Source organism: Alexandromys fortis, unplaced genomic scaffold (genome assembly GCF_014885135.2).
Source record: "Alexandromys fortis isolate MF-2015 unplaced genomic scaffold, M_Fortis_MF-2015_v1.1 scaffold_223, whole genome shotgun sequence".
In the NCBI taxonomy this organism is placed as follows: Eukaryota; Metazoa; Chordata; class Mammalia; order Rodentia; family Cricetidae; genus Alexandromys; species Alexandromys fortis.
The window spans coordinates 784,859-802,360 of NW_026068095.1; the positions used below are offsets into that span (position 1 = coordinate 784,859).

The following is a 17,502-nucleotide window of genomic DNA, read 5'->3' on the forward strand; positions in this document are numbered from 1 at the left end:
GGGAGGGAGGGAGGGAGGGAGGGAGGAAGGAAGGAAGAAAGAAAGAAAGAAAAGAAAAGAAAGAGAAAGCAGCTAAATTCTGCTGAGCATAGAGGGGGAGCTAGCAATGTAAAGGAAATGAGGTTGACAGTCTCAACAGAAGCCACCTTGTGATGACTGACAAGTCCCTTATGGGGTGAAGAGTCACCAAAGGTGCTTCAGCTGTGGCCTTGGGCTAGTTTTGACATCTTTGTCAACTGTGTGGAGGGCAGTTTTCTTAATTAAGTGCATACCTTAAAGCCAGGAGATAAGCTAGAAGCATATTGAATATTGAAGCAGCTGGGGGAGATTATCATGGATTGGATAGTGTTGATAAGATGAGGCAGAAGGGATAAAGGACCTGCCAATGTTTAGGTCAGACATGGTGGCACACACCTGTCATCCCAGTACTTGAGTGGTAGAGACAGATGAATCAGAAGTTCAAAATCTTCCACAAGACACACACGTGCGCACATGCACACACACACACACACAAACACACACACAAATATACATCAGAAACAAAATTGACTAATTAGGACTGGCAGTGTAACTCAATCGGTAGAGTGCTTGCCTAGCATCATGAGCCCCCTAGGTTCTACCCCAGCACTGTATATACTGACCATGATGCATCCCTGCAATCCTAGCAATGGGAAGGAGGAAAGAGGATTCAAAGTTCAAGGTCATCTCTGGCTATATAGTGCATTTGCAGCCAGCTTGGGATACATGAGAACCTGTCCCCCGTTGGCAGAGGCTGTTAGTTCATTCCCAGCTGCCCAGAACCAAAATAACCACACAGAAACCATATTATTTAAATCACTGCTTGGCCTATTAGCTCTATCTTCTTATTGGCTAGCTCTCACATCCTAAATTAACCCATTTCTATTCATCTGTGTATAGCCACATGGCTATGGCTTACCAGCAAGGTTCCATCATGTCTGCCTCTGGCGGAGCTACATGGCTTCTCTCTGACTCTGCCTTCTTTCTTCCAGCATTCAGTTTAAACCACCCCCCCCCCCCGCTCTATTCTGCCCTATCACAGGCCAAAGAGGTTTCTTTATTCATTAACTAATAAAAACAACGCACATATAGAAGAACTTTCCACACCAGTCTCCTTTATTTTTTGGTTAATCTCGCTTAGATCCTATTTAAAGTTTGTGTAGCATCCATCTATTTACACTGTGTTGGTCAGTAAAGCCGTGTGACCCATAAGACATAAAGAGATAGGAAGTTATCTTCCTCCTATGGGGAGAGACAAGCAAGAGAAGTCCTTCTGCTGAGTGCCTGCCTGACAGACAACAATTTCAAGATGTCCACTTCCTCCTCAGACATTTCTTTAGAAGCCCAGCCTTCATCTGGATCAGCAAGACTCTCACTCTGGCTAACAAGAGTGAAGTACTGCTGGTGTCTAAGAGCATAGGCAAGAATGAAAAGCAGAGTGTGGTGGTGTTCTCTTTTAATCCCAGAACCTGGGAGGCAAAGGTAAGAGGATCTCTGTGAGTTCAAGGCCAACCTGGTTTACATAGTAAGTTCCAGAACAGCCAGGACTACACAGAGAGATCCTGTCTCAATAAAATAAAATAACAAAACAAAACCACAAAGAAAGAAAGAATGGGAACAGACCAGAGCCGTGGAGAATCCAGAAGTTGGAGGAGAGCCTGTTTGGGTTCCAGTGACCAGCTGTCATCTATATTACCCTCATCTCAGTAGAAGAATCCGGGTTCTTGGAGTGACCACTGGTCTGGTGTCTGTTCAACGGCTATGCTAGACAGGGTGAAAAAGAAAATTACAGTGAGGGTCATATATGAGAGGAAAGCAAACTGACAGTTACAGAAAATATCCAGCTTATGTAGCCTAATTTGGCCCATCCACATCTTATCCAATTCTTCTCCAAACTGACTATCATCTTTCTCTCTTTTTATATAAAAATGCTTTGTATACAATTTATTGTCTCATATTGGTTTGTTTCAACGATTTCATCAATCAGTTTATGTTTATTTATAGTTTTGTTTTGTTATGTTATGGTTTTATATTTCCTTTTTTTAAAAAATCTTTTTATTTTAAATTTTGTTATTATGTGTGGGGTGGGGAGAATGAGTGCAAGTCCCTGTGGAGTCCAGAAGAGGATCGGACTTCAACTGGATTAGAGTCTGACGTTACAGACCATTGGCAGCCACTTGACCTGGGAACTGGTAACCAGACTGGACTCTTCTACAAGAGTAGTACTTGCTCTTAATGGTGAGCCGTCTCTCCAGGCCCTGGTGTTGGTGTTAGTTTGTTTTTGTTTTGAGACAGGGTCTCCTGTAGTTCAGGCTGGCCTTGAACTCAGAATCTAACCAAGAAAGGCCTCAAATCCCTCATTTCACACCGTGCTGATGATCAAATCATGGACCTCTTACATGGTGTATAAGCACTCTACCAACTGACATCCCTCGCTCTTGTTTTGGTTTCTGGAGACAGAGTTTTGCTGTGCAGTCCTAGTCCCTCAAACGAGGGCAGGTACCCCACCTCAGCCTCCTGAGTACTGGGATTATAGACAGGCACCATCGCATCTGTGTAGTTTGTCTGTTTTAAATTCCATGTGTGTGTGCGTGCGTGCGTGCGTGTGTGCGTGTTTTCTTTAGGGATATCTGATCCCCACAGCAAGTCAGTTTCCCCAGGCTCCCTAATGTCATCAAGGGAAGGCAGTTTAAATTTACTTCCCTTCCTCCCAGGTGTGCACACCTGCACAGAACACCTGGGATCCTGTCGAGGGAACACACCTTTTATCATCAGTAGACAAGTGTGCCCCATGGGCTGAGCTGCACCATACGGAGCTTACCACACCCCTTTTCCTGAGGTGCCAGAGAGACTGCAGCTGAGCGCCAAGCCCTCCCTTGCCCATAAAGAGCCTTTTATCTCCCGGACCACTGGGAAACAATTAATTTTGTCTTTTGGTTTCCCAGGCTTACATTATCTGGCAGGTTCTCAGACATGCACAGTAGTCGCTGCTCCTGTGCTGTAGCACCTGCTTGTCTTGTGTCTACAGGGCATAATAAGCCTTAAGGTCTCCCTCAGCATGTAGACTCTTTAAATAGCTTCATTTACTGCATGTCTCTCAGGGGTGAGATAACATTTAATACTAATTTTCTATTGCTAAAACTGTTATCTTTTGGATGGGGTCTTTCTATGTGAACTCTCCCCCCCTCACACTTTTTTTTTTTTCTTTTTTGAGACAGGGTCACTCTGTGTAAGCCTGGCTGTCCTGGAACTCGCTCTATAAACCAGACTGGCCTTAAATTCACAGAGACTTGCCTGCCTCTCTCTCCTAAGTGCTGAGATTAAAGGCATGAGTAACCATCCAGTTTGAACCTATTTTTAATACAGGAATTAATTTACTTTACTTATGTGTCTGTGCAAGAGGAGTTTTTTTTGGTTAGGTTGAATTTTGGTTTATATATTTTATTTTTTGAGAAAAGGTCTCTGGGAGGCCAGACTGGCCTCAGGCTAGCCTCAAACTCACCATGTAGGTGAAGATGACCTTAAATTCCTGATCCTATCCTGTTCCTCTGCTTTCCAAGTGGCAGGATGATAGGCATGTTCATGTTTATAAAGTGCTGGGCTATTGCAAGGAGGCTGCTTGTTGGTTCCCAACTGCCTGGCTAGCTTAGACCTGAAATAATCACACAGAAACTGTATTAATTAACTCACTGCTTGGCCCATTAACTCTAGCTTCTTATTGGCTAACTCTTACATATTAATTTAACTCATTTTTGTTAATCTGTGTATGGCCACGTGGTTGTAGCTTCCTGGCTAAAGCTCCTACATCATGGTGTCTCTCTGACTCTGCATTCTCTCTCCCAGCATACAGTTCTGTTCCTCCCTGCCATAGGCTCAAAGCAGTTCTTTATTCATTGACCAATAAAAGCAACATTCAGACAGAAGAACTTTCCACACCACTGGGTTGGAGCCCAGGACTATGTGCCTGCCAGACAAGCCTTCTACCAACTTAACTGCATTCACAGACCTGCTTGTTTTTGTTCATTTGACTTTTCTGAGAGAGAGGCTCCTATAACCTGTGCTGGTCTGGAACTTGCTGTGAAGCCAAGGATGACCCTGAACTTCTGGTCCTACTCTTTCCAATTCTCTAATGCTCAGAGACAAGCAGTATACCATCATGCCTGACAGTCCTTTGTGTGTGTGTGTGTGTGTGGCACAAGCACATGTGAGCCCAGAGGTCAACTTCTAATGTTGCTTCTCATCTACTTTGGTTTTGGTTCAGGGGGGTTTGTTGTTGCTTGTTTCATCTGGTGTAGTTGGTTGTATTTGCTCTTTTTACTCTTTGACTTTTTTGGGATCCAGCTGTTGTGTGATGTTTTACTCTTTTGTCTTTTTGGTCTTTATGTCTTTTGTCTTTTTGGGAGCCCACCACTCAGCTCCCAAATAAATCACACATGGAGGCTTATTATTAGTTGTGAATGTCCAGCCTTAGCTTGTTTCTTGCCAGCTTTTCTTAAGTTATCCCAACTACCTTTTGCCTCTGGGCTTTTCCCTTTTTTCCTTCTGTATATCTTACTTTCACTCTTACTCTGTGGCTGGCTGGGTGGCTGGCCCCTGATGTCCTCCTCCCCTTGTTCTCTTGTTCTCGTGTTTCTCCTTCTATTTCTACTCTCTGCCTGCCAGCTGATGCGGGATTCCCTCTGTACTCTGTGATTACCAATGATGAATAAAGAAACTGCTTTGGCCTATGGAAAGACAGAATTTAGCTAGGCAGGGAAAACTAAACTGAATGCTGGGAGGAAGAAGACAGAGTCGGTGAGAATCCGTGGAGCCCCAGTGGAGACAGATGCCAGATCTCGGTAAGCCACAGCCTCATGGCAGTACACAGATTAATGGAGATGGGTTAATTTAAGATATGAGTTATCCGTAAATATTTTTATGCTATTGGCCAAAGAGTATTGCAGATAATATGGTTTCTGTGTGGTTATTTCAGGGCTGACCAGCCAGGAACAAACAGTGGCCTCTTACAACAGCCAGCCCCACCTATCCTTGTTGCTGCCTCACTATTGGCCATTCACCTCTTTATTAGGACCATCAGGTGTTTTAGACAGGCAAAAAAAAAAATCACAACTTCACAGAGTTAAACAAATGCTGTATAAACAAAAGTAACATACCTTAAAATAATATTCCCCAACACCCAGCTCCCAAATAACTATATGGAGATTTATTCTTAGTTGAACTTCCAAAAACACTTAAAACCAACATTCTTTTTTCCTTTGGTCCAAGAAATGAAGATGATACTGGGAGGATACAAGAGGGGGAGAAAGGGTGACAATTTTACTTGGGAGTGGGGTCCTAAACTGGGCCACAAGTTTACACTTGAGGGATGTGGAGTGGATCTGGGTAGACAGAGGGGTACTTGCTGTAGTCATATTGAAGGGACCATGAAGGGCCAGAGTACCCATGAAAAGACATCAACAGAAAAAACCTACCAATATGATACCATGTGGAAGGATAGAACATGGGTGACCCTTGGGAGGTCCAAGTAGAGACCCTGGTGGGGTTTCCCATTGGAAGAGGCCCAGTATGTGACATTCCAGGAGTTTGTCTAGATGGTGGTTGACCACCCCTTGACTCAAACATGTAGCAATCCAGAGGTCCAACAGGGGATAGCCCTAAACCACAAGGGCCATTGTGGGCCAGCTGCATCTAAGAAGCCCCTGGTTAGGGTATTGCAGCTGTTGGAAATGGGTGAAAATGTAAGAAGCGATGACCAGGATGTCCAGAGACTTGAGTTCTTGCTGCTTGGGGGTGGTCCTACAGCCCCAGGAGGCATAAGTGGTGGAGCTGTGACTGAGTATGCCAAAAGGGAGGACTCCAGGAGTTGGCACTGGAGGCAGGAAGGAGCGAGGAGGAGGTATGGTGAAGGGAGTCTAGACCTGAATGATGATAATAACCAGGACTGGGAGCAGAGGGTGGAGTGAAGTTGTAAACAGTTGATGAGGGCGATTAGCTGAGGATGATGTTCTGGGCTGCCAGAAGTCATTCAGCTGCTGACATGGCGTTCACCCTCTGAGTCCTTCTTCGAAGCATAAGACACAGCAATAGGGCAGTTACACAGGTACAACCCATTGACAGCCTCAGGTGAGGCAGCTGAAGAGTCAGGTGGAACGAAATGAGTGGAGACAGAACATCTGGAGTTACCTGTGTCAGGGCCGGTCATGATCCTAGAGGTTTGTAAGATGATCCAAGAGGCTCTGAAAGTATCATAAAGCATCTTCTCATTGATTTCTGGGCCCGGGTTCTCAATGAAGATGTTGGCTCCTACACCCTGGTTTTTACTGTGAGCTGATGCTGTCTTCACCTGTATTGGCTTCCTATAGAGTTTGATCGTGTTCATAATCTTAATGGCAGAGTCAGCATTCTCACTCAAGAATCCAACAAAGCCATAGCCTTGGTGCTAGCCTGTGTCTCTATTCTTTGGCGTGAGGGTGTGGACCTCGAGCCCTACTTGGAGAAGGAGTTCCCACAGCAGTGGCTCACAAACCCTCTCTTCTGGACCTCCCAGGTGCACCATGGCATCGTCGTTGCCTTTGGCATTCATATGAAAAGGCTCCTGTTGACTCGTCACAGCTCCAAACCTCCACCTTGCTTTTTGAGACATGGTTGCTCATTGGTCCAACACGCATCAACCTGGCTAGGCTGGCAAGTCCCAGGGATCTGCCTATCTCTGCCTCCCTGGTGCTGGAGATTGCTAGAAGTGCCACCACATGCATGGGCTCTGAGTCTCCAACTCTGGGTTTCAGGCTCACACAACAAGTAGCTTAGTAAGTAATCTACCACCCCAACCATCACATTATTTACACCATCTGTCAGTCTATTTGTCTGTCTGTCTTTCTGCCTGTCTCTGTTGTGGAATATTAGTTTAAGATTGTAGCATTCTTTTATGCTGTGGACCATTTGTTTTAATGATGCAAAGATGTGTTGCATTCTTTTATGCTGCATTTGTTTATCGCTGTGAAGCTGTGTTACTTTGCCTGCCTAAAACACCTGATTGGTCTAATAAAGACCTGAATGGCTGATAGCTGGGCAGAGAAAGGAAAGGCGGGACTGGTAGGCAGAGAGAATAAATAGAAAAATCTGGGAAGAGAGGATCAAGGAGCAAAAAAAGAAGGAGAGAGGACACCAGGGTGCAGCTACTCAACCACACAGCCAGCTGTGGAGTAAGAATGAAAGATATGCAGAAGTAACAAAAGGAAAAAGACCGGAGGCAAAAGGTAGCTGGGATAATTTAAGTCAAGAAAATCTGGCTAAAAACAAGCCGAGCTAAGGCTGGGCATTCATAAGTAAGAATAAGTCTCTGTGTGTTTATTTGGGAGCTGGGTGTCAGGTCCCCAAAGAGTTGAGTAAAATAAAAAAAAATCAACTGTATGTCTCTCTTTCTCTTCCCCCTCTTCCCTCTTTCTCTACCTATCCCCGCCGTGTGTGTGTGTGTGTGTGTGTGTGTGTGTATGCCTATGTGGAAGTCAGGAACGACCTTGGGTGGCAGTCCTCACTTTTCATTTTCTTTAAGCAGGATCTGTTATTATAGGCTGCTGCATACTTCAGCCCAGCTGGCCTACAAACTTCCCGAATCCTTCTGTCTCAGGCTTCCATTGGGAGAAGCCGAAGGAGTTCTGGGGTTACAGATACATACTACTACAGATGGCGTTAAGTGGGTTCTGGGGAGCTGAACTCAGGGCCTCACACTTGCTTGGCAGGTACGTTACCCACTGAACAATCTCCCCTGGCCTATTTTCTTTTCCTATGGTTGACTTTTTTTCTATGGTTGAGTTAGATCACCATAAGATGGCAATGTCTGAATGAGAATGAGAGCCCCACCATAGGCTCATAGGTTGGAATATTTGGTTCACAGTTGGTGAAACTGTTTCGGGAGGATTAAGAGATGTGGCCTTCTTGGAAGAAGGATGTCACTAAGGGTGGACTCTGAGCTTTCAAAAGCCTACACCGTTCCTAATTAGTTCTCTCTCTGACTTAGGGTTGTGTCTCAAGATGTGAGCCCTAATCTAATGCCTGCTGCCACACTCCCCACCATGATGGTCATGAACTCACCCCCTGAAACTGTAAGCCCCAAATAAACCCTTTCTTCTATACGTTGCCTCGTCCTGCTGTCTTATCACAGCAGTAGAAAAGGAACTAAGAGATCATGTGATCTACTTTCTTCCTTGTCTTTCCTCTAATTTTACTACCTTTGCCTTTTAGGTTCACCCAAAAGCTAAGTGAAAAGTGCAGAGATGTCTCATATTCTCCATGTCTCCAGACACACAGAGCCTTCCCCATCACCACGTCTGCCTGCGGAGGGGGACGTGCTATGCAGCTGATGGACCCACACTGACCCAAGTCCATGACAACTGTGGGCTTGGGAAGACGTGTAATGACTTGTGTCTCAGTACAAAATCACACTGGGTAGTTTCTCTGCCTGAAAAACCCTCTGCGCTTCACCAACTCAACCCTCCACCTTCCCCAGCAACTGATGACTTTCTTATTGTGTCCATGGTTTTGCCTTTTCGAGGAAGCCGTGCAGTGGGAACCTTACTCTGTAAGACCTTGGGACTGCTTCTTCTACTCATCAGTACGCATTCTTTACATCTTCTTAGGGCCTGATAAATTACCATCATCTTTTTTTCTTTCCCTTTTGTTTTTGTTTTGTTTCTTTTCTTTTGTTTAAACAGCATCTCACTGTGTTGTCCTAGCTGGGCTCAAACTCTCCATTCTTCTGCCTCTGCCTCCTGAGTACTGGAATTAAAAATATACACCACTGCACATGGTCTAAATGCTTCCTCCCCCCCAGCACTGAGTGATATTTCGTTGTCTAGGTGCACCACTATATTTTTATCCACTCATCTACCGAAGGACTTCCTGGTTGCTTTCAAGTTTGGGTAGTTATGAACAAAGCTGCTATAACATCAGTGTGTATGTTTTTGTGGTTGTATTTTTAACTTGGAGTAAATACCAAAACTCTTTATTGCTGGCTCTTATGGTAAGATTATGCAAAAGTTGTGTTTGCTTTTTTGTTTGTTTATTTGGGATATTTCTCTTGTGGTGGTTTTGAGAAAGAGTCTCATGTAACTCAAGATAGACTACAACTTACTATGTAGTTGAGGATATCACTGAAATCCTGATCCTCCTCCCTCCACCGCCTACGTGCTGGGTTAAGGCCCATGCCGCCACCCAGATTACTATGTTCTGTTTTTTAAGGACCCATCTTCCTAAATGTTTGCACCTTTCCATTACCATCAGCAGTGAGTGAAAGATTATTCCACTGCCTCACCAGCAGGGAGTGTGTGTTCTACACTTGGGCCATTATAATAGATGTATGTCATTGGGGAATGTGTGTGTGTTTGTGTGTGTGTGTGTGTGTGTGTGTGTGTATGCACAGGTGAGCATAAGTGCCCAAGCAGTCCAGAAGAGGGCACTGGATCCCCTGCAGCTGAAGTTAGAGGTAGTTGTGAACCACCCAGCATGGGCCCTGGGAATTGAAATCCAGGTTCTCTGTAAGAGCAGCAAGTGCTCTTACTACTGAGACACCTCTCGGGACCCCTTCCCTGCTGAGCAGGGTCTCATGTATGCCAGACTAGTCTCAAACCCACTGAGTAGCAGAAGGTGGCCTTGAACTTCATATCCTTCTGTCTCTACCTCCCAAGTGTTGGAACCACAAGGTACACACCATCACACCTTGTGTATGCAATGTTGGCTATGAAATCCAGGGCTTCATGTGTGCTAGGTCCAACACTCTGCCAACTTGACTACATCCCCAACCCTCCCTTCCTATTTTAACCTCCAGAAAAATACCATTCCTAACATGGGAAGGGGTGTGCTGCTCCTTAACATGTGGACCAATCCCCAGAGGAGAGGTCCCAAGACACCCGCCGCGATTTCTGCAACGCCTGCTCTGTTGAAATAGGAGCGGCAGGGCTGCGTCCCCGGCACCCGGCCGCCCGCATGGCTAGCTTATACCCAGAAATAATTACACGGAAACTGTATTCTTTCAAACAATGTCTGGCCCGGCTAGGTCCAGTTTCTTATTGGCTAGAATATCTAGCCATGCGGGCGGCCGGGTGCCGGGGACGCAGCCCTGCCGCTCCTATTTCAACACTGCTCTTTTCTATACAGCGCTTCCCACCCTACTCTTTTGTTCTGTCCTACACTTCAGATTTCGGTTTTGTGTTGAACATGTTTCTTTCCTTTCATGTTGAAAATAGGTCCTTGTGCAAAGAGCCGAAACAATCAACAACAAAACTGAAGATAGGGTTAAAAGAAATAAAAAGTTTTCTGGGCTGGAGAGATGGCTCAGTGGTTAAGAGCACTGGCTCCTCTTCCAAAGGTCCTGAATTCAATTCCCAGCAACCACATGGTGGCTCACAACCATCTGTAATGAGATCTGGTGCCCTCTTCTGGCCTGCAGGCAAACATGGAGGCAGAATGTTGTATACATGATAAATAAATAAATCTTTTAAAAAAAAAAGTTTTCCTCCTGATTTTCTCTTTAGAGTATTCAGTATTACCTTATTTATTTAGTATTTAGTATTTAGGGTATTTAGTAAGTAATATGGAGACTGACAGTCTACTAAATGTTTTGTTTTGGTTGTTTCTTTTTTTGTTTTTTTTGTTTGTTTGTTTGTTTGTTTTTTTGGTGTTTTGAGACAGGGTTTCTTTGTAGTTTTAGAGCCTGTTCTGGAACTAACTCTTGTAGCTCTTGTAGACCAGGCTGGCCTCAAACTCATAGAGATCCACCGGCCTCTGCCTCCCAAATGCTGGGATTAAAGGCATGTGCCACCACTGCCCAGCCTACCAAGTGTTTTTTATAAGATGTTTCTGACTGTATAAATGAATCTCCTGTCTCCCTCTCCACCTCTCTTGTTTTTAGAATGTTACCCAGATTGGCTTTTAACTATTGGGTTCAAATAATCCTCCTGCCTCATCCTCTGACTATAGACTGTAACTATAACATGTAACACTCTAAATACAGGGAACGGGGACCGGGGAACTAGAGAGATGGCTCAGCGGTTAAGAGCACTGGCCACGTCTTCAGAAGACCTGGGTTCGAATCTCAGCACACACATAGTGGCTCACAAACATCTGTAACTCCAGTCCCGGGGGATGGATGTCCCCCTTCTGGCCTCACCAGCGTAGCACTGCATGCACATATGTAGTGCCATGACACACGTGTAGGCAAAACACCATATACATAAAATAAAAAGGTTACAAATGTTCTTAAAGTAGTTTTGATTGTCAAGGTGGCGCACACTTGCCAGGTTGTGTGTGGAGGTCAGAGGACAACCTGCAGTTCATGAGAGTTGATTCTCTCCTTTCTCCATGTGGTTCAGGGGATGAAGCTCAGGTCATGGGGCTTGGCCACAAGCACATCTACCCAATGAGTCATGGCATCTATCTCACAAGTATGTGTGACTCAAGTGTTACTGCTATTCTTCCTTCATGAAAACAACATATTACACATTGATATGTGATTTTCTTTCTTTCTTTCTTTTAAGATTTATTTATTTATTATGAAGACAGTGTTCTCTCTGTCTGTATGCCTGCAGGCCAGAAGAGGGCACCAGACCTCATTACACATGGCTGTGAGCCACCTTGCAGTTGCTGGGAATTGAACTCAGGACCTCTGGAAGAGCAGTCGGTGCTCTTAACCTCTGAGCCATCTCTCCAGCCCCTGTGATTTTCTTTTCACAAAAATATATGGCACATTACTGGGGATGTGGCTTGGTGGTAGCATGCTTGCTCAACATGTGTGAGAACCTGGGTTGATTGCCAAACACTGAGAAAAAAGTGGAGGGGGAGATATTACAATAAGCAAGAAATCCAGAGCCAAACTGTGAGACCGTGTCTCAAAAACAAAGAAATAAAAATATGTTCATTTGAACCATTTCTAATGGGGCCTTTTTCAGTTAGTAGTCCAGGTTAGCCTTGAACTCTCAGCAATCTTTCTGTCTCAGCCTCCCAAGAGCTGAGGCTACAAGTGCAATCCACCAGGCCACACACTGCTGGCATCTTCTCTTTTGGGCATTATTCCAAAGTGATACTTGTCTTTGTTGCTCATAATAGGGCCTGTCTCCCTCTCCACCTCTCTTGTTTTTAGAATGTTACTCAGATTGGCTTTTAACTATTTTGGCTTCAAATAATCCTCCTGCCTCATCCTCTGACTATAGACTCATAATATGAGTCATTTTCCAGGCCTTTATTGAGAAACAAACACCACATCTTCAAGTGAGTTGGTATGTCTATAGTCCAGTGAATATCCTTCTGTGGATACACATGCTTTGCTTGTATGCATGTATGTGTACCATATGCATGCCTGGTGCCCAAGGAACTCAGAAGAGGGTTGGATTCAAGCCAGCTGGGATAATACAGCAACACCTAACCTCAACATAAAGCAGAGAAAGACATCTAAAGTTTAACTTTATTAATTTGACTTAACTTAATCAATAGAGGTTCAGCAATTTCCTCTCCTGGGGACACAGAACTAATGAGCAGGAAGCTAGCTACAGCTACAGCCACGCATTCATATTTAAGCCACTAATCCAAAAGAAATCATGGATATTTTAACCCCCAAATAAGTGTGTCTTTATGAGAGTTTCTGGATCTTATAGCTATGCAGACAGCGTAATCCTTCAATCAGCTTTCTGTCAAGGGGAGAGAACAGTCGCGGACTGTTCGGACTAATCTGGCCAGAAAAGGTCCCAGTAGTTCCTAAGTGTGTTGGATTAAGCACATGATTAAAAATAAAACCCAAAGAATATCCTGATGATAGGTTTTATAGAGTGTTCATGTAGTAGGCAACTCCTGCTTGGGACCCCGATGCCGAAACATTTGCCACCAGAATTCGAACTTTAAATTTACAGGTTTAGTATCTCAAAAGAAGCTTCCAAAGGGATAGGACGGGGTTGTTGTCTTCCGCATTGTTTGTAAGAAGTGAAACACAATCTAAATCCCTGTCGCGAGAAAAGGGGCCAGAGGAGCATCCAAAACACAGAGGGTTGTGCTGCTCACTGTGTGTGTGTGTGTGTGTGTGTGTGTGTGTGTATGCACATGCATACATGTGTATGCAAGTGCACATGTGCCTGTGGAGGCCAACAGGCGACAGTCAGTGTCCGACTTTCGTTTCTGTTGCCGTGAGAAAATGCCCTGACAAGATGCGATGTAGAAGTAAAACTCGCAATCCCACATTCTAGTCCATCGCAGCAGGGGGTCAAGGTAGTGGGAACCTAAAATATCTAGTGAGGTCATTTCCACGTCGAGAGTAAAGGGAGCTGCATGCATGCCTACGCTCAGATAGCTTTCTTTAACTCTGTGTCTAGGGCTCATAGCCCAGGATGGTGCCATCTACATTGAGGTCGGGTCTTCCCACGTTGAGTAAGGCAAGCAGGACAGTCCTCCACAAACATACCCACTGATCAGCCTGAGCTAGCAGATGCCTCAGGAAGACTCTCTTCCCACATGACTCTGGGCTGTGTCAGGACAGCAACGAAAGATGACCATCACATGAGATGTCTTCCTCAGTTTCTCCCTACCGTGGTCTCTCATTGAACCTGAAACTTTAGGCCCAGGGATCCTCTTGTCTCCTTTTTAAATGGGTGCTGAATATTGAAATTGGGTCTTGGTGTTTTCATGGCAAGCATTTTGCAGATTAAGCAAGGTCCTTAGTTTTGTTGTTTGTTGCTGTTATTTTGAAACAGGATCTCATGTAATCCAGGCTAGCTTCAACTCACTATAAAATTAAGGATGACTTTAAATTTCTATTCCTGCCTATACTTCCCAATGACTGGGGTTTATATTTCCTATTTATTTATTTTTAGGTGCTTTTTTCCCTGGTTTTTTGAGACAGCATTTCTCTGTAGTTTTGGAACCTGTCCTGGAACTAGCTCTTATAGACCAAGCTGACCTCATACTCACGGAGATCCGCCTGCCTCTGCCTCCCGAGCTCTGTGATTAAAGGTGTGTGCCACCACTACCCAGCTGATACATTAGTGTTTTGCTTGCATGTGTATCAGAATGCTATCTTAAGGTATCTGCCGTCATTCATTCTCATGACATGGCTGAAGTATCTCAAGCGCCATTGCCATAGCCTATAGTTTACTTCCTTCTGTAGATGGAGATATTTCTTAATGTCACTGTTGTGCAGCCTATCTCTTTGTGTGACGCCTAGAATCCCCCTGAGACACGCCATCTCAGACACATTCAGCCGCTGTTCTTATTGTCCAGATTCTGAAGATGTAAAGAAGGCAGCTCGTGATAGCGCTGTTGCATGAGGAGGGAGAGCCCTTTGTTTGTACCTGCCTCCTGGCTCACTTACACTCGAAATATCCACACAGAAACTCTATTCATTAAATCACTGCCTGGCCCATTATCTATAGCCTCTTATATTGGCTAACTCTCACATCTTGATTTAACCCATTTCTAATAATCTGTATATCACCACAAGGTCGTGGCTTACTGGGAAAGATTCAGCATGTCTGATTCTAGCGGCACCATGGCGGTTCTCTGACTCTTGCTTTCTTCCTCCCAGAATTCAGTTCTGTCTCCTCCACCTACCTAAAGTTCCACCCTATCAACTAGGCCAAGGCAGTTTCTTTATTCATTGACCAATGAAAGCAACACACAAATAGAAGAACCTCCTACACCATAGCACTGCTTGGAGAAGTGCACAGGGTAAGGTGAAGAGGAAGGCCTATAAAACACTGGGTAAACAGCATAAAGGGAAACTGTGGAACCTTGAGTATAACAACAACACAAGTATCTAGGAAGCCCAGCATAGGAACACCTGGAGAACCATCATAAACGAGCTGAATTTGAGAGGGAACATGAGGAGTGAGGGGAGGACACGGGAAGGGATGGAGAGAGGAAAGCGAAGGGAGAAAACAGTGTAATTACATTTTAATTTTTAAAAATAAAATTTTTCAGAAAGAAAGACAGGAGCAGTCTGAGAAACATAGTGTCTCAGAAAGCAAACTGAAACAAAAGTTGCTGAAAGGACAAACAGCATCCTGTTACTCAGATGAAGTGCCTACAACACGTAGGGAAGGCTAAGTATGGTGGTTTGGATGTAACTGACCCCCATAAGCTTACAGGGAGTGGCACTCTTAGGAAGTGTGGCTTTGTTGGAGGAAGTGTGTCACTGTGGGGGCAGGCTTTGAGATTTCATATGTGCTTAATCCACAGTGGGTGCCTCTGTGTACTTCCTGCTGCCTTTGGATCAAGGTGTAGCTCCTTCTCCAGCACCCTGTCTGTGTCCAGGCTGCCATGTTCCACCACGATGATAATGGACTAGACCACTGAAACTGTAAGCACCCCAATTACGTGTTTTCCTTTATAAGAGTCACCATTGTCTTGGTGTCTCTTCACAAATAATAGAAACCCTCACTAAGACGATAAGGAATTTAACAAGTATAAATGTTTGGAAAGGTGAAAAAGTTGTAAGAAACGGGCTGGGAATATATCTCAATTGGTAGGGTGGTTGTCTAGAATGCGCGAACCAGATAAAACTAGGAGTGGTGATGGATACTTGTGGAATGTTTGTTTATCTATGCAAGGATCTGTTGCATTTGCTTAACTATGTAAAGGTGTGTTGCATTTGTTTAACTATGTAAAGGTATGTTCATTTGTTTAACTATGTAAAGGTATGTTCATTTGTTTAACTATGTAAAGGCTGTTGCATTTGTTTAACTATGTAAAGGTATGTTCATTTGTTTAACTGTGTAAAGGCTGTTGCATTTGCTTAACTATGTAAAGATGTGTTTCTGTTTTACCTGGCCTGCCTAAGGCACTTGATTGGTCTCATAAAAGGTTGAATGGCCAATAGCGAGGGAGGAGATATAGACAGAACTTCCAGGCAGAAAGAGAAGTAGGAAGAGAAATTTAGGCTTGAGAAGAAAGAAAAAGGGAAGCCAGGGCCAGACGGACACAGAAGAAGGAATGTAGGGCACTCAGAATGAAGGAAAGGTAAAAAGCCTCAAGGCAAAGCATAGGTGAACAGACACAAGTTAAATTAATTATATAAAAAGAGAGATAGTGGGGCAAGCCCAAGCTAAGGCTTAGCATTCATAGTTAATAATTAAGTCTCCATGTCTTTATTTGGGAGCTGGTTGGTGGTCAAAAAAAAAAAAAATGTCAACCACACGTACCTGTAATCATAGTACCCTGGAAGTAGAAGCAGAAGAACAGAAGATCTGTAGTTCAGGGTCATCCTTGGCTATATCAGAAAGTTAATTTTAATTAATTTAATTAAATAAATTAAATGTATTTATCATATACAATAAATTGTATAATTAATATTAATTGCTAAATATAATTATATAACATAATTATAATAAATTAAATTAAAGAAAAAGAGGCCATGATTTTGAGAGAGGGCAAGGAGAATCATGGGAGGGGTTGGAAAGAGGAAATGGAAAGGGGAAATGAGGTAATTACTTATTTTAATTTCAAAAAAATAAATTACTAAATAAATAAGCATGTTTCTTTTTTTTAAAAAAAAATGTCGAGGACTAGAGCGGTGGCTCAGCCTGCAAGAGCACTTGCTGCTCTTCCGGAGGACCTGGGCTTGGTTGCCAGCACCTGTTCCAGGTACTTCTAGCTCCAGCTCCAGGGACCCGACTCCCTCCAGCTCTCACAGGTACCCAAGCACACATGGCGCATACACACACAGACACAAACACATGAGTGAAAATTTAAAATGAACTTTTAAAAAACTGAGTTGGGGAGGTGACTTAGGAGTAAGAAAGGGTACTATATAAATATGAGCGCCTGTGTTTGAGTTCCCAGCACCCATATTAAAAAAAAAAAAAAAAGCCAAGTATGGCCACATGCGCCTGTAACCCCAGCATTGTGGGACAGAGAAAGGCAAATGCTGGCAGCTACCTGGCCAGTCAGCCTCACCAAAACAGTAAACTTTCAGTTCAGGGAAAAACTGTCCTGCAGCATCAAGGCAGAGACCAACAGGGAAAGTCACCAGATATAAACTTCTGGCCTCCACCTTGGGTGCCCATGAACATGAACATTCACACACACACACACACACACACACACACACACACACACACACACACACACACAGAGCGAGGGGGTTTGAGGGGACAAGGAATTAAAATGGCAATCGCATAAAAAAAAAAAAAAAAAAAAGCATTCCGTGCAGCTCCAGAGTGCTTGACTGATGCCTGGACTAGCCAAGCCACGCTGGAATCACACAGCTCGGTCTCCAAGGCTCAAAGTCCATTGATCCAAGGGAACTTTCTCTACTTCGGGCTTCCCTCCAGAAGACATATGTGGATTACCCAGAATCCCTCCTCTTCTATTTAGTACATCTAGTAGTTCCAGGTGGCAGTCTAGTCCCAGAATCGTCTTTGTAGATTGGCTTGTCTGAGAGCAACTGTGAAGCAGTTCTCACTGCCTGCAATGGAGAAATTTAGGGAATCTGGTCAGTTTCAGGGAACC

General features: G+C 44.1%; 1 pseudogene; it reads right to left on the minus strand.

Annotated features, from left to right (window-relative positions):
* The window catches only part of LOC126489173 (splicing factor 3B subunit 4-like), a 9,171-nt pseudogene extending 2,510 nt beyond the window's left edge, over window positions 1-6,661 (minus strand).
* Between the last annotated feature and the right edge of the window lie 10,841 nt (window positions 6,662-17,502).